Source organism: Rhinatrema bivittatum, chromosome 16 (genome assembly GCF_901001135.1).
Source record: "Rhinatrema bivittatum chromosome 16, aRhiBiv1.1, whole genome shotgun sequence".
NCBI classification, from domain to species: domain Eukaryota; kingdom Metazoa; phylum Chordata; class Amphibia; order Gymnophiona; family Rhinatrematidae; genus Rhinatrema; species Rhinatrema bivittatum.
In genome coordinates this window covers 12,135,842-12,154,604 of record NC_042630.1, presented here as the reverse complement: position 1 = coordinate 12,154,604, position 18,763 = coordinate 12,135,842, and the positions used below count along the sequence as shown (strand labels likewise).

At 41.3% G+C, this 18,763-nt stretch overlaps 1 protein-coding gene across 1 annotated transcript in view; it reads left to right on the top strand.

Moving 5' to 3' along the window:
- The window catches only part of LOC115077831 (olfactory receptor 5V1-like), a 284,159-nt gene that overhangs the window by 190,394 nt on the left and 75,002 nt on the right, over window positions 1–18,763 (top strand). The window lies entirely within an intron of this gene.

Here is an 18,763-nt window from a genome sequence, read left to right as displayed (position 1 = left end):
AGTAGTAGACGGCCATGCAAAGAGATTGAAATTGCTGTCAAACTGCAACATCTATATTGCTCATTCTGTAATAGATCAAGCTAAGGGCAATGGATTGTGCATAAATTTTGACTGCAATACTAATGTTTGTCCTTCACATTCATAGAAACATAGAAACATGATGGCAGAAAAAGACCATATGTCCTATCAAGTCTGCCCTTTCACACAACTGCTCAACTCTATAATCCCCGCCACTCGCTCAGAGATCCCCTGTGCTTTTCCCATGCTTTTTTTACATTCAGATAATGCCCTTGTCTCCACCACCTCGACTGGGAGACTATTCCATACCACCCTTTTCATTAAAGAAATATCTCCTTAATTTCTCCTCAGTTATGCCCTTTCACCCTCATCCCAAAACTCCTCCTTCCAAAGAGACCCACCTCCTATGCATTGCTACATCTGTGGTGTCATATTCATGCCATATATATATATATTTTTTTTATAGTCATTCAGCATTGCTTCTGCTACTCAAACAATATCTCACTTTCTTTCTTAAAGTTCTTAAGAATAATATAGGACCAACATTACACGATGGAACCGACTCAGTATAACTTATCGAGCCAAATATAGCTGGAAGCCCAATTTATGACTATGTGGCACCTAATGCCAAAAACCCCCCAGGTCCACTCAACACTGTGCCTACAAAATCCATTGAAAGAATCTGTACACACTTGAAGTCTTGAACAAAGTTAGTATACTGCAGGTGCATTTAAAATACAGCCTTCACTTTAATGAGCAGTGCTCAGTCTAGTCTCCAATACATCATATCTACTCTTGGTTATATGGCTTCAGCTCTGGATTTTATTCATAGGAAATATTTCTGCTTACTTATTCTAGTTTTACACTTTCTGAAATAAAATATGGGCTTTTTTTTTTTCATTTTGACTGCAACCTCTGTCTTAAAACAAAAACAGCTCTTCTTCCTTGTATGCAGCCTTCCAAGCAAACTATATTCATACTTTTCTCGTGAAGCCATGTGACATTCTGTTAAGGAAGGGAACCACAGGCACCACAATTTACTTAGACACTTAATGGTGGATAAATTGAGAAGCTTTATAGAGTTAGAGATAAGTTGTCTCTAGTAGGGCACCTTACTGGCATGCTACATGCCAGCTTTTTAACACAAGGGAGCTGCATACATTTTTTCTTGGATATGAGCTTGCTGGGCATCTAAAGCCGCATATGTACAATCGCTGCATCTAAAACAATGCTATGATGCACATGAATTCACTGCACAGCTGTGTCTTTAAATGTATGCACATGGTTGTCTCCGCCTGTAAAGGTATACCCAGAGAAAGGCCTCTCTTTACCATGTCTAAAACTACACGCTTTACCAAACTGAAAGCATAGATTTTGGCGCCTGAAAATTCTCTTAGGGAGCCTTCCCTCATAAACCACATTTTTTTTTTACCCAGTTAGCCATATGTCAATGGAAACCCAGAGGGTCCTGCACAAATCCTGTCTGATATGTCCTGGAAGAAAAAAATAATAAATCTTTGACTGACCAGATGGAAGTAGTTGGGCTAAAACCCATGAAAAGCACAGATAAGTTACCATTTCACCAAGGACTGTGGTGCACCATTAACATTTAAAGAATCCTCTATCTTAACCTTTCTTTTTTTTTCACTTTTTTCTATTTTGAGGTTTTATTTAAGGTAAGCTTTGGGCTCCTGTGCTGATCCTTATCATGGACCTAAGTGGACCACATGCTGACATGCTAGCATGGAAACACAATTCTCTTTTTCACAATTGATAGTACAGGACATAGGATTGCTATATGGATTTATTTAAAGCAGGGGTGCTCTAACCGGACCTCAGGCACTCCCCCCCCCCAACCAGATGGCTTTTCAGGATATCCCTACTGAATATGAATATTGGCACACATGGTAGTGCATGCAAATAAATCTCATGCATATTCATTGGAGAAATCCTGAAAACTCAACTGGCCGGGGGTAGGAGCATGCCTAATTTAAAGCAACCAGTACTGGGAGGAAAATTCAGTTTGTTGTAGCCAAGGCTTGTGTGATACATAGGCTCATTATAAAGATGGATTCACTGTAAATGCAATGAGCTGAATTCTTTGCAGATCAATACTTGCTCTTGGGCAAACATAGAGTTCATAGATATTGTTGTACATGAGTTTTCAAGATTACGTAAGGCCCTTTTCAGATGTGACTTAGTTTGTCTCAAAAGCTCATACACTGCAAATTTTTTGTTAATTTTACCATCTGCAAAATTTCTAGTTTTCTTCAGAACCAATATAGTTATTAAAATTCTGCAGTATATGCATTAGATTAACAATGGATGCAGCGTTACAAAGAAAACCAAAATGGGTGGAATTCAGTCAAGCAACAGGTAAAAAGAGAAAGTACCCCAATATTTGATGTAAATCTGGTGGCCTGTCTTGGCTAGGGTGGATCTATATTACCTACTTAGGCTGCTGTGTGTTGCCCTTCCATGGTGGATGCCGAGTCTGTGGTGAAACCTTTTCAGATTCAGACAAATACGTTCCTCAGGAGAGGCAAGTGAGCTGCGATGAAGCTTGTGCAAGAGTGAAGACAAAGGAATGTCCCCGGCCTTTTATCTCTCCTGTAAGAGCGTGAAGATGGTGATTCAGCACAGAAAGGAGCAATGATCTCAAGTCCTGGAAGCGCCCTTGGGAATGGGTCTTCAGTGTGTTCATCAAACTTTGTTGGGAGCCTGAAAAGAAACAATTGTAATTAAACAACTGCCGCTGACAGTCGAGGCTGAAATCTAAGACATTACGGCAGAAGAGTGCTACTGTGAAATAAGCTATGGGGGGGGGGGGGGGGGCGGCTCAGTTCAGTTCCCATCACAAAAACAATCACAATTTAGAATTAATTGTTGCATTCGTTATCAGCCTCAGCAAAGATGTATAAATATTGCACAGGCATAGATAATGAAATTATCTCTAATTCTTAGTGAAAGCCCCCTCAGGGCAGGGTAGATGCACATTGATATGAAAATGCAAGGGAAACTTTCCACTGCTACTTCTCATGCTGTATCTTCTCTATAATAAGGGAGTGTGTGTGTGTGTGTGACACTGCTGCTGCTGCTGTCTGTGCTACAGCTGTTCTGTGGTGTATGCATTGTGTCTGTGTGTGTGCTTGTTTCTGTGTGTGGGAGAGAGTGAAGCTTACACTTCTGCTACCTGTGCTATAGTTATCTGGTGAGACTGTGTTTGTATGTGTGTGTGTGTGTGTGAGCACGTGCATGCGCGCGCGTGTGTGTCCGAGGGAAGCTTTCGCTGCCGTTGCTTCTGCTACAGGCGTTCAGAGGTGGGGCAGTTTTTGTATGTGAGAGGCGCGTTTGTTCATTTCCTAAAGTTTTAGGTCTGTTCTGTATTTAAGGAAGCTGGAGTAAGATAGCAGTTACTCTAGTAACCATGAAGTTCAAAGAAAAACTACAATAATTTGTGGCAATAAAGGGGTCTGGTTGGAGAGGGAAAGCACACAAGGTTCTAGCTAGAGTACAATGAAAAGGTGTGAGCTAAGTGCACAAATAAATAAATAGTCATAACATACGTAAAAATGCACTAAAAGATCAAAACATACTGAAATGAGATAAAATCACAAAATTCACAAACCACTGTAATTGATGAAAATCGTATAGCTGAGTGCCAGGCAGCTGTTAGTGCCAACACTAGAAAGCCTTCCATGCATGGATACTGCATACCTACATTGATTCATTTCTTGCAGTTTTATGGGATACTATAGATGTCATATTTTCCAGTTATCCTCAGTTTCTTCTCTAAATGTTAACTTCCTGCTCACCATATCTATTTGCTAACCTGTGACATGAGGTAACATGTGTTAACTTGCATTTACTGTGAATTATTTGTGAGTAGGCCCCATTGCCAATAACATGAGCCAACATAATTATCACACTTTTAGATCCTGCTCATTGAAGGAATTATTTCCTGATGCCCAGTTTTACATATCTTAGTTAATTAAGACCCAAATATGGTATAAATATGGTATAAAAAAAATTTGCAAGTAATTAAAAGTATATGAAAAAAAATGTTCCACTTGTGGAACGTTGATACCTAAAAGGTTAACAAGTGTTATTGCATGCCGCAGCATGGTGAGACGAGTTGTGTCCTACATTAATGATGACTGAAAGAAGAGAACCAGGCTTAAATTTTGTTTTTTATTAAGTGATTGTGGGGCTCCTGATGAAGCTAGGATGCGAAACAAAGGCCACTGTTGAGCCATGGTCAGTATCAAGATGATATTTGGATGAATATAGTTTTAAATGCAAAAAGAAAACTGACTAAAATATTTTTTTCCACAATTATTATTATTTTTTTTTACAAATGATGGAGCTGTCCGGGTAGCCTGTTTGTTAAAGGCACGCCGTCAGGCTTGCTGATGCGATATCAAAAGAGAGATAATAATGAGTGTATAAAGAAGTCCTTGTTGCAAGATAGGATTAACTATTTTGGTGCTTTGGGGGATTTCCTTTTTGTTAGTTATATCTTGGAATACCCCAATTAGGTCTAAGAGGTTGATAATCAGTGGGCCGGTAAGCAGGATAACTGTATCAGGATATTCAATGAAACATATCGGGACAACTATTCCACAGAATATACCCAGATAAAATTATGTGGATAAAGTTAGCCATATAACTTTAGGGCAGCTATTTTTCTGACCAGACCCAGTTACATTTAGCTGGATAGCACTAAATATCACTGCTCCTTGGCTGAAATTTAACCACGTTCCCTAGAATGCCTCCATCACCCCCTTGTCTTATCCGGCTAAATTGTGTGCAGGTAATGTCTTTTCCTGACACAATTTATCCGGCGAGGAGAGAAAATTTTCAAATTTTGTCCAGGTAATTCCAGATGTTATCCAGACAAAGCCTTTCAATATTAACTTCTAAATGTTTATTGCAGTAAAGTATGGGTCTATTTAAATACCTAACATACTTAGGGGTGATTTCAAAGATTTATGTGGAGATGTCAAATATAATAGACATATGTGTGCTTAAGTCAATTGACATGATAAATCAATTTCCAGAAAGATGAGAGTATATATATGCATATTGATGCTGCAGCACAGAAGTATGCATATACTGTTGCCAGGGAACCCGGACCCGCTTTTACTGTGACCAAGCGTTGGATAAGTGAAGCCGGCTGTAGAGCCCTGCGGCTGGCAAGGGCAACAGATATGTGTTAGAGATGTGCCTCGGGTGCCCGATCGTTTCTGCTTTCTGGTTCGTGTGGCCGCGGGAAAATCTCGTATTCCCGCGGCTCGGCACTTTTTTTTTCCGGAAAAAATCATTTTCGGCTTTTGTTAGTGCGCGCTAACAAAAACTAACAAAAAGTAACTTTTTTTGTTAGCGCGCGCTAACGGGAGTCAGCACGCACTAAGCCGAAAAATGATTTTTTATGAAAATTCGGGGAAAGTACAATTGTTTTATCAGTTTCCCGATCCATGACAATTTAGGAAATATCGTATGAATTTCCTAATCATCAAAAAACGATTGCACATCTCTAATACGTGTATGTATCTGCCAGCTTCATAAAATATTAGGGTGTGCTGCAGGAAAAAAATTTTGTTTTGTATGAAAATCTGTTTTGTGGGGGCCCCAATTTGTTTCCTTAGTTTCCAAATGAAAAAAAAAATATTTTTTTTTTAGTTTGTTTTCATTTGCCATTAAAGTCAACGGGGAAAGCATTTGCAGGTAATTTGCAGCCTATATATGGGGCTCCAGAAAACTTGGGGGAAGAAATGAACAGAAGGGGATAAGCTATCCAAGGTACCTAGAAAGACTGGCAAGGCTTGATAGTGGCACAAAAAGTGGCATGAACAGCCTACGGCTCCTTAAAGGGGCAAAGGGGTACCAGCATTTGCAGATTTTCAAGCAAGTCACTATGAAAGGGGCAAAGAAGCAGAACATTGTGAAGGATACCCCAAGGCTCTAAAAGAAGTCACCAGCAACAGTGTCATGAACCCTTGATTGCATCTCAAGCAGCAAAGCGCCTCCCAATGTGGCAATAGTTTCCTAAGGCAGCGTGAAGGGCGAGCAAAGCAGAAAAGGTGTCCGAGAAACCTACAAGGGCAGGCGCACTGATAAAGGGGCCATGCAGGACAAAGAGTGGCTTGAAGACCCCCCCAAAGCACCATGAGAGGTTCAATGCAGCCCCCAACCCCTTCCCCTGGCAGGACCTTGGGATTGGGGTCTGACAGCAAGACGGCGCGGCAAAGAGAATGCTAAATTGTAATATCTGGGCATGTAAGCAAGGCTAAATGGCACAAAGATACCCAAGGTGTGGGGTGGAATTTAGATTTTCTTCTGGGGGGGACCGAGGGTTTAATAAATATTACTATGTACATAGTTTAAAGGCAATGCTCGCCTGTTTATCGCACTGCCTTATGCTTTAAAGTCGATGGACCATTTGAAAGTTTTCACTGCCGCACGCCTGTTTTGCTGTCATTTTATTTAGTGTTGTTTGCTCTTCATCCCGCATTTTTTTTTTTTGTGATAAAAATAGCCTGGCCACGCACCCATGTGCACAAAATTTTAAGTGGGCGCACGCAAATTCCACTTCTACAGCGTAAATCAGGGGGAATTTGAAAGGGGCACGTGCCGTTACCATTTCCAGTTTCACCAGTTTGTCCCCAGTTAGCCCAGTTAAGAGTGAGGTCTTCCAAGCTCCCCCCCCCCCCCCCGATTTAATAGCCTTCACTCTCCCGACTTATCCACAACCCTTAAAACCCTGCTGATCTGCCTGTTTATCTTTATTTTACAACTTATACGGCATCCGTAGCAAAAGTAAAGTTACGCGGCGAGGGCATGAGCACGAGCCGGATTGAATAAGTATTTACGTGCACGTCTTAGCACACCCTGCCCCTTTTTTGAAAGCTTCTGAGGTGTGCACACTGTGGCATTTACGCGCCTATCCAGGCGGCTTTCAAAGCCCACTTGGTGCGCGTGAGCCCGATGTATTCGCATTTTAATTACAAAATTTAGGGATTTTCCAAGGGATGCCTGCCAAAATTCCTTTTTAAAAAATTGTCTGTATATCCCTCATTATTAATATGAAAAGAAACACACAGTCTATATTTAGGGGCTCTTAGGCTGTGATTCCTTTTATTGAATCAATATAAACATAATCACATGAAGTGAGGCACATGAGCTTTTGTAAACCAGTGGATCTGAACCCAGTCCCAGCCAGACTGATTTCCGGGATATCCATAATGAATATTCATGAGAGACAGATTTGCCTGCACAGCCTCACATGTATGCAAATTTATCTCATACATATTTATTGCAGATGTCTTGAAAACCTGACTCACAGGATGTTTGCTGAAGACTGGCTTGAGAACCACTACTCCCAGCGATAAAGTTCCCTATGTAAAGAATAGGGCATCTGAAGGAGTGGCACTAAATTATTCTTTGAGGTTCATGTACTACATCTGTTAATTATTGATTGTTAGAACAATAACATTTGTCACAATCCACACACAGGCCCTGATATTCAGAAGGAACTAGCCGGCTAACAAGTGAGAACCTTCGGGGTAAAAATTTCACTCCATGGAGTGGCTAAAGGTAGCTGTCTAGTTTTACTAGGCCCTTTTGAATCTGGGTGACGCAAGGGATGGGGTTAAGTTGGAGGGGATAGAGGGCTAGCTGGAAAGCACTGGTTTTCAGAGCTAGCTGGCTAACCTAGCCTGGTTGATTGCAGCTGAATATTAGCTGGTGGTCCAAATCTGGCTGGCTGAGAAGGACCTTGAGCAACAGATTAATATCAGCCCTATATGATCTTGTTTTTGACAAGGGCTGTCTGACACGCCAACAAGAACTCTATATTTATTGACAATACTTTAAGAGCTAACTGTTAAACATTCAGAGGTTTATATTCAGCCGCCGTGCGTCTGTGCTAGTTGGCCGGATAAACTTATCTTGCAACTTTTATGGAACTCCAAGGCATGAATAGTCAGTGGAACCAAACTTTCTGATCACATCACTCCTACATTACACCATTTTCAATGGCTGCCTATTCGGTATAGGGTCCAATCTAAGACATTGCTTCTGACTCACAAACTTCTTAGCACCTCTTCTTTTCCATGTATCAACTTTTTGCTGCAAATCTAGCAACCCACCAGGTATCTCAGATCATAAGAAAGAGGTCTCCTTGAGGTGCCTACAGTGTGTACAGCTAAGCTGTCAACCATGAGAGACTGTGCCTTTTCAGTGGCAGCTCTCACATTGTGGAATTCCATTAGAGATGTGAATCGTGTCCTCTATCGTCTTAACGATCAATTTCGTCTGGGAGGGGGAGGGAATCGTATTGTTGCCGTTTGGGTGGGTAAAGTATCGTGAAAATCGTTAAAATCGTTAAAATCGTGAGCCGGCACACTAAAACCCCCTAAAACCCACCCCGACCCTTTAAATTAAATCCCCCACCCTCCCGAACCCCCCCCCAAATGCTTTAAATTACCTGGGGATCCAGCGGCGGTCCGGAACAGCGGCGGTCCGAAACGGCCTCCTGCTATTGAATCGTGTTGTCTTCAGCCGGTGCCATTTTGCAAAATGGCCGCCGCAAAATGGCGGCGGCCATAGACCAACACGATTCGACTGCAGGAGGTCATTCCAGACCCCCGCTGGACTTTTGGCAAGTCTTGTGGGGGTCAGGAGGCCCCCCCAAGCTGGCCAAAAGTTCCTGGGGGTCCAGCGGGGGTCTGGGAGCGATTTCCTGCCGCGAATCGTTTTCCGTACGGAAAATGGCGCCGGCAGGAGATCGACTGCAGGAGGTCGTTCAGCGAGGGTTCGGGACCCCCGCTGAACGACCTCCTGCAGTCGATCTCCTGCCGGCGCCATTTTCCGTACGGAAAACGATTCGCGGCAGGAAATCGCTCCCAGACCCCCGCTGGACCCCCAGGAACTTTTGGCCAGCTTGGGGAGGCCTCCTGACCCCCACAAGACTTGCCAAAAGTCCAGCGGGGGTCTGGAACGACCTCCTGCAGTCGAATCGTGTTGGTCTATGGCCGCCGCCATTTTGCGGCGGCCATTTTGCAAAATGGCGCCGGCTGAAGACAACACGATTCAATAGCAGGAGGCCGTTTCGGACCGCCGCTCTACCCAGGGTAATTTAAGGCATTGGGGGGGGGATATTTAATTTAAAGGGTCGGGGGTAGGTTTTAGGGGGTTTTAGTGTGCCGGTTGTCCTGCCCTCCCCCTTCCACCGATTTAGCTACGGACCGCTGCTGGACCCTAGGGTAATTTAAGGCATTTGGGGGGGGGGGGGGTTCGGGAGGGTGGGGGATTTAATTTAAAGGGTCAGGGGTGGGTTTTAGGGGGTTTTAGTGTGCCGGTTTTCCTGCCCTCCCACTTCCCCCGATTTACGATTTTTTGACGATAAATCGGGGGAATTGGTATTGTATCGTGGCCCTAATGGTTTTTGATGATTTAAAATATATCGGACGATATTTTAAATTGTCAAAAAACGATTCACATCCCTAAATTCCATCACCATGTCTTTGAGACTTATGGAGTGTTTAAAATCATTTAAAAGTGTTACAAGCTTTTCTAGTTAAGCAAGCCTTCACCTAAATTGTCTTTGTATATTAGATTTATGTCTATATTGACTTTTAGATTGTTGGTTTGTTGTATATATGATATTTTGATGTTATGTTTTATGTTATGATTATATTATTCATGTTCATTATGTAAATTACTTAGAGCCATGCACAAAGGGGTAGATTTTCAAAGGGTTACATGCGTAATATCTAGCCAACAGTTAACTCCACGTCATCCCCACAACCACTACCAAACAGATCTCCAACCCCGCACATAACCTAAAATGAGAACACCTAATAGTCAAATCAAACATTAGCTGTTATATTGTCATGAAAATAAGCCGTTTTTGTTTTTACAATGTTATAATGCTATCCTTTACAAAACTATACTTCGCCGTAGTTTTACAATGTCTCAATGTAAAGATAGTGTGACCCATTATCACACTATCTCACTAGATATTATGTAAACCGATATGATACTCTTGGGTGAATATCGGTATATAAAAACAAACAAATAAATAAATAATATACGCGCATAACCCTTTAAAAACCCTCCTGCGCGCGCCGAGCCTATTTTGCATAGGCTCAGCGGCGCGCGCATGTCCCGGGGCTTTGAAAAGGGGGCGGGAAGGGGGTGTGGTGCAGGTCTGGGGGCAGTCCAGGGGCGGGATTGAAGCATCCGGCACAGCGGCTGTGCCGGGGGATGGCGCGCCGGCAGCTGGCCGGCGTGTGCAAGATACGCCTGCAAGAGGCAGGCGTAAATACTTGAAATAAGGTAAGAGGGATTTAGGTAGGGCTGGGGGGTGGGTTAGATAGGGGAAGGGAGGGGAAGGTGGGGGGGGGGGAGCGGAAGAAAAATTCCCTCCGAGGTCGCTCTGATTTCGGAGCGGCCTTGGAGGAAACGGAGAAAGCCATCAGGGCTCCCCTAGGGTTCGGCATGCTCAGGGTGCACAAGTGTGCACACCTTTGTGTGCGCCATCCTCGGATTTTATAATATGCACGCGGCAGCATGCGCATGTTATAAAATCGGGTGTACATTTGTGCACACCGGGTAGTGCGCACAAATGTACCCCGCCCGTACTTCTTTAAAAATCTACCCCAAAGTGATTAAGAAATTTTAAGAAACTAAACTAACTAGTGCTGTATATTCAGTGGTGCAACCGCTGAATATATCAGGCTATCTTAAAGTTAGCAGTATAAGTTAAAAAGCTAACTTTAGGACAGCCCTATGGCCCAACCAGAGTTATCCAAATAATTCATCTAGCTAACTGAATATCAAGTTAGCCAGTTAACTTATCCAGCCAACCTGACTCCTCCCCGATCCGCTCATTCCCTTTCACTTATTTGGCTAAGTGGTGCTTACTGCCCATGGCTGGGTATTCAGGATTGCCATTTAGCCAGAAAAGTAGTATTTATTTACCAGTAAACAAGCAGTTGACATTTTTGCTTTGGCAATTCATTTTCCAGTGCACAAGCTATGAAATCCAGTGAAGCCTGCAGGAAATTTTACATTTAACCCATGCAGTTGCATATGGTTATTTAGCCAACATCAGCCTGATACAAAGAGTTCATCAGCAGATCTTACTCGATGCTCTGTTTAAGGCCCTGATCATGGCTTTGTTTCGTAAGCTGTAGACCAAAGGGTTTAAAAGTGGAGTTATAATTGAGTAGAATATAGACACAACTTTATCTGTGTCAAAAGAATGTGTGGATGTAGGCCTCAGATAAGTAGCAATAGATGTCCCACAGAAGATCAAAACCACAGTGAGATGGGAAGTGCAGGTGGAGAAAGCCTTCTTCCGTCCAGTTGATGAAGGGATTTGGAATATAGTTACGATAATGTAACCATACGATACTATGATGCAGAGAAAACAACCCAGCCCCAAAGGCCATGCTAGGGAAAAGAAAGTAGCTTCACTAGTAGTAGTGTCTGAACAGGCCAGCTTGAGAAGAGGCACAAGGTCACAAAAGAAGTGATTTATTTGATTGGATCCACAGAATGATAACTGGGATACCGGGATGATTACCATCCAGCCAAAAAGAAAACCTATTGCCCAGCATCCTATGATTAGCTGTTTACAAAAACTAATGTTCATTATTCTGCCGTAGCGCAGGGGGTAGCTTATGGCGACAAACCGGTCATAGGCCATCGCTGTCAACAAGACAAACTCAGTGGGTCCTAAGATTAAAAAGAAACACAACTGAACAATGCAACTTCTATAGGTGATTACTTTGTTTTCTGATAGAAAGTTGGAGAGCATCTTTGGGACTGTGGTTGTACTGAAACAGATTTCTAAGAAGGCAAAATTACCTAGGAGGAAGTACATGGGATTGTGAAGGCACAGGTCAATACATATTACAATTATTATGATACTATTTGTTGAGATGGTCAAGATGTAAATAGATAGAAACAACACAAAATAGAATATCTGTGTCTCCCGTGAACTGGGGAATCCAAGGAGAATGAATTTTGTAACGAGCGTTTGATTATTTGCTTCCATTTTCTTCAGGTTGTCTTATCTGTGGAGATAAGATGACAGAAAAGGTTAAACTTTGCTTAAAAGTGCTATACAAGACTTAAACAAAAACATTCAGGAAATGATATCTATTAAAGTGGTGAGCATGAATTGAATGCTGCCTTAGAGTTTTGGGACAACATGCCTGCCCTCTTGTTTTGAATTCTTCTTTCTTTGAAATTATTTTACTTTTAGAACTGATGTTTAAAAAAACTATATCACAAAATTGTTCATTTTTCTTCACAAATGTAGTACTATTGTTACTGTTATTCTTATTACTTTATTCTTATTTGAAGACATCTGAAGGGGGGATACTTATATTGGAAGTAGCGGAATATAAGAATTTCTTCAATAAAAAAAACTTCTAATGTTGATGCAATAATAATAATCACAAATCACTTAGACTCTTGTAGACACCTTTATGTTCTCTTTTCTGAGTTCATAGAATAATGTGTCAGACTCTTTACAATTTTATGTCAAACCTGGACAGAGCTACTCTGTCATCATCTGTTTTGAGATGCAGCTTTCAAGATGGGATGCAGTCTGAGGTCTCGTTAGTGATTCATACAGAAGTATTGTTACTTCTTGTTTTATACAGGTTAGATCTCTCTCTGTACCCTGGTATATTACTGCCTCTTCCAGATGTTTCCTGCATTGTACTTTTCATTTACATTTTACATTTATTTATATTTGTTATTCACTTAACACTAAAATGGTCCAAGCGATATACAATAAGACATATGTAATAAAATACAAAACTAAAAACATACAAAGTTAAAAAACTTAATAATGTTAAGCATTCTGGCACTAGAGAGTATTGAACTAATCACTATGTACACATCACACCAGTATAATGGTTCAAAACTAAAAATGAAAAAAAAATTTAAATAATGAACTCTATAGCAGAATTTTATTGGGCTTATTGTATGCCACATTATAAAGTAGTGTGGCAGCCAAGTTTGTTCGCCTGAATGCAAAAAATTAACAAATACAAATAAAAAATTAATTATATATTTTTTGAAAATTCAACAACATTTATTTCTTTATTGCTCCAATGTGCAAAGTCATTAGACAAATTCAGGCCATATAGATCAAACTGAAGTAAGTTCCTTTGTTTCCCTACCACGTTGATCAGGATTAAAGCATTATAGAACATAAGAACATAAGAAAATGCCATACTGGGTCAGACCAAGGGTCCATCAAGCCCAGCATCCTGTTTCCAACAGTGGCCAATCCAGGCCATAAGAATCCAGGCCATTAACTCCTGATCAGATTGGTGGGATCCCATCCTGACCACTTCTCACTTCCACACCATCTGAACTTACTACCGGCTCTACGATAAAATATTAAAAATGTTATGAGCCGGTAGTTCCTGTGCTGATCTCGTGATATCAGTTTGTTGTAGATGCTGTTTTACTCGTAGCAAATTGGGGTGCTTCTGTGTTACTTCTCATTAGAAACTCATGCAGGTAGTACACACTGACCTTAGCAACATGAAAATGCAGGAGTCCTACTTTACGACAGGGATAACCGAAGCCGGCATAAGTCTGGTATAGAGTGGATTTACATAGAACAACAAGCATGCATGAGATGGACATAAACGGATCTTAGCTGTGGAAAGAGAGAGGGAGAAGTCCATATAGACTGGATAAGTTCTGTGACTGCACAATAAGCAGGCACACATGGGCAGACTGGGTGGATCAAATGCTCCTTATCTGCAATCATTGTCAATGTTAATACCTTAAGCATGGGTAACTAATTTATTTTTGAGGACATGACCTCGATTTGGAATAATAAAGTTTTAGTACAAATGTGTTTGTTAAAAAACAAAAACAAAACAAAACATAAGAGTCCTTTTCTCAGGTGTAATCTATGAAGCATCCAAAACTCATACACTATAACATCTCTACATCAGTCTTACAAAAGACTAGCACTTTCTCCATCACTGATACAACTACTAAAACTTCTGTACTATATAAAATTGATTAATGCAGGAGAGTGAGTAAGGAAGAAAGAGAAAAGAGAGGAGATATTCAGGCAAGACACAGATAAATGGAGAAATCTCAGCAATACAGCAGCATTCGATAAAGTACATTTTGGAGGTCCAGGCTTTTGGATGGGGGTGAGGCATTATAGTTACCCACCTCTCTTGATCTGTTTTGTGATGATTTTCAAGAGACATCTCTCAGCATCAGAAGAATGAGGAAATACATGTACCTGACGTGGGAAGTGAGCTATGCTGAAGAAACTGTGGAAAAGTGAAAACAGAAAAATGTCTAGGCTTTCTTCCTTCTGAGTACTAATGAGAATTATATTGGAAGCAGGCCTAAGCAGTTATCATTTCAACTTGTGGAACTCTTCTGTTGAAGTCAGTCTTCTGTCTCCATGAGTTGTTTGGTTGGATACCTATAAAGAGCCAACTGTATCCAATGACCTCTGCAGAAGTGAAGGCAGAGAGTTTAAGAATTTATAGTAGATCAGCACAATCAGACATGCCAAGTCTCATTCATTAAAAGTGAGACACATGCAGTCAGAGGATAGCTCATGCTCACATGCTGAAAGCACCTCATACACCAGTGTCAATGTATGCACATCTAGCCCCTCAAACCCCCTATAGACGCATGCACACACCAACTTCCTGCTCTGTCTCAAGGTTGAGTGCAAAGTTGTTAAATTTTCAATTATTATTTGCTTGATCTCATGAATATTTTCAGGCTCCTGACACTTCCAGTGGGAGTGATAAGACATGGAACAGACAACAGTAAGCCTAGCTTTCCAGAGAATTGACTCTTACAGGAGCTACACTCTGTGAAAGAAATAAGCAATACACTGGAAGGCAATCTCCAGATGTCTACAGCATTGTTACTTGCCCTCATTGTGATATGGTTTCATTAATCATTACTTTGGTATTACCTTCATTGTTCTGCAGTATTTCAAGAAGAATGAGTAGAAGCCAGCTGTAGAGATTCAGGGTCAGAAAACAGGAACAGCTATTATAAATTTGTCAAATAAAGGTACCTTTCTACAGTATAGCACATTAGGTTTACCAAACAATTTGTGAAGGGTACAGTGTGGTGGAAATTCAGATCTTGATTGAACTTCCCATAATGTACTTGTTTTCTGAGCTTTCCTGACTCACCAATTTGACATATTCTAGTTCACATAATTTTTCTCATCTTTGTAAAACATTCCTGTTAGGTATATTAGTGTTCTTTAACTCTAAGGATATTTCTAAGCTTCAGGCATCCATATCTAATATTATTTAACGCCATCTTATCCTATCTTACATATCAAACTACTTTTCTCATCCTATCTCATCCCATCCCAACCCAATGTATCTCATCCTAATACATCTTAATCTATCCATTTCATTCAATCTAGCTCACCTGAAATTACCTACTACTAAACTATTTCATTTCATACATCCAGTCTTAATCAGTTTAACTTGAGTTTATTCCATTCCATTCAATGATGTCCTACTGTAATTCATGCCTTCCCACTCATTCTTTATAATCCCATTCTATTCATTCCATCCTGTCCCATACCATCCCATTCAATTATAAACTATATGACATACAAATTGATTTTTATCTGTTTGCATCTAATTTACATTTGCAAATTGAATCAGTTGGACCATCGAGTCTACCCAACTGTTCCAGTCTGATGCGTGCCAATCACCAGCCATAGAAACTTGACCACTTGTATAACATGACATCCTATCCATTAGTTTGTATTTTCAACCTCACTGGTTGTCTAATCCCTTTCTATTTCATATCATGATTCAATTTGATTCCCTCTCTTCTCAGCAAACTTCATCTCCCCAAAATACACCGTCACCTTCTATATCTTAGCTTCTCTACCCATCCTTTTCTACTCCAACCAATCCAATCTCATCCTTTTCCATGCCTTGCCATCACCACATTTTATAAAGATATTATTAGAACTTATTTTGAGAAAAAGGGAAATATGTACATGGTAAAAATCCAGTGTTTGTATACTTTTTTATGAGTTTATAGAAAGAAAAGGATTTAAAAACAGTGTGACATATTACAGCATTATTTCCATAAGAAATTGTTTTATATAGAAACATTGTGATACAGAGTGACTACATTTAATAATTACTTCCTGCATTATTACACTATACGTTCTGGCTCCACATGGCATGTGATGTCAATTAGAGATGTACAGAGTCTAAAAATGTGTTTCATTTCATTAATTTGTTTCATAAATCACAATCATATATCAGGTTGGTCCAATGCTGGAGACTGGCCAGAGTCTAGGTCCCGTGGTCACATTCCAGGCTCTGCGCCATGGACTTGGCCAATGGCTGAGTCCATTGCCCAGGCTTAGGATTGGATCTGTTGCAGCCCAGTCCATCACCAAAGCCTGTATCTGATGCCGGGGCCTAGTCAAGGGTGGCTCCCATCACAAGGCCAGAGCTTCAGCTTAGGTCTAGGACCAATGATGAGTCCTGGCTCAAGGCTGAGTCTAGACTACCAAGGCCTAGGCCTATGCTTATGCCAGAGTCCAGTGCCAGGGTCTGGAAGCGACCAGATCCCATCTCTGAGGCCTAGGGCTAGTCCCAAGGTTGAATCCCAGTTGCCGAGAACCAGGCCTAGGCTTGGTTCAGATGAAAGGGCCAAGTCTAATGTTGGGTACCGGTCATTAAAGCCCAGGCCTAAACCTTGGTCCAACACTGGGCCTGGATGCTTTCAAGTCCCATCACCAAATACTGGGTCTGAACCTAGGCTGAGACCTGATACCAGGGCCTGGCCTGATGCTGAGTCCTGGTCACTGTGGCCCAGGCTTGGCCAGATGCCATTGCATAGTTATCTAGGCCCAGGCCTGAACCTTGGGCCCTGCTGAGCCCGGGTCCCATCACCATGTCCCATGCTTATGCTAGGCCTAGGCCTTAGGACCAATAGCAGGCCTTTTATTGTTTGATTTATTCTTATTTATTTACTCAAAATTATGTTATCCATGCAGGTGTGCCTCAGTGATGCCACTGCTGTTCCTTCCTCCTGAGCAGATGGCACAATTTTGTTACAGTGGCATCACTGTGGTGAGTCCAGGTGGAGAACGTCTTTTTAAGTCAACAGAAGAAAGAATACACTGTAAGTTCTGCTCCTGGGCCTCCAGTCCTAGGCCTCAGATCAAGGCCCAGCTTACTACTGGGTGACAGGGCCCTGGTCACAAGCTGGACCTGGCATGAGGTCTAGGCCTAGGCCTCTGCAACAGGACACCATCGAGGTTGGGTCCCACCCCCAAGGCAAGGGCCTGGGCTTAAGATGAACCTAGATCTGAGGCCACCGTAGCCTGTTAAAGTAAAGCCACAGCAATTAAGCATTTATTTATTTATTTATTTATTTATTTGCACAGTTTATATGTCACTTGATACAGAATCTCTAAGCGGTCACATTCATAATAAAACAAAACATAAGCAGTCTTGGCATGTTCTCTATTTCCTTTTCCTTTCTGGGGCCTTCCCTCCTGGGTGTGCTCTCTTTTTCCCCTTCTCAGGGAAATGCCCTGGGACCAGCAAAAGCAGGGCAACCCCCCCCCCCCCCCAAAAAAAAAAAAAGCCAGCAAGTCTGTTTGCTTTCTGTATTTTGAAATAGCACAGATTTTGCATTAGGATTTAATTCCTTGTAAATTGATAAAGGGAAGAAAATCCACTTGAAAATTATATGCTGTGAGAACTTTGACTGAAGGGGGCTATATTTGAGTACTGAGGGGGTTTCGACCCAAAATTTGCTTGTCCAGTTTTTCCAGTAGAATATATTTACAAAAGTTGCAAAAAAAATGAAAGCTTTCATTAAAAAAAAAAAAAAAATGCACTGCTTCAAAACTCTGGAAGCAAATGAAAGTGCAGCCTCTGCATTATTTTGTTATAAGAATTAGTTGGTGGCCATGAAAAACGGTAACAAAATTTCAAGAAAGCCTGGAATAAGCAGAAGAGGTCCTTAGGAGGTGACGAAGTAAAAGAGAAAGCCAGGGATCAACTGGAATCTAGAGATGGGCTGACATTTAAAAACAACAAGGAAGTAATGACAACATTTGAGCTCGATTTAATGTTGTTTCCCATTTGAAACGGCAGAGAAAAACTGTGAAATCTTACTTTTGTTTTGGGCATTTAGCACATGAGAAGAGCCTGAAGCAAAAATAAAAGAAATGGCACGTGAATTGAAAAACAAAACACAATGACGGTTTATATACGCCCAGCTCTACTGGGGCCCACGGCCTTGCACCGGAAATTAAACTCATCCTCCTGCTCTTCATCCACCATCAGGATCTAGTAGTATGGGTAGTTTCTATAACGCATATTTTTTTCCAAATGTGGGCAACACAAGGTAAAGTAAGTGAAAGACAAAGGCCTGAAACTTGTCGGTCACTGTTTGAGCTATTGCATTGGATTTGTGGTTGGGGAAAAAATTTGTGACGGGTTTGCCTAGCCCAGATTTGGGTTGCATGCCAAGCTCCCAATGAGAATAGTCTCAGATTTCCTCATTTTGTAGCGGGTGGATGGGAAGAAGATTTCTTTACATATATAAATATAATACACACACATACACAGACACACGTTTCAAGTACTATACTCAACAGTGATACTTTTGAATCAATTCTGATTTTGAAATTCATGTTCCTTACAAAATGTGGTGCTTC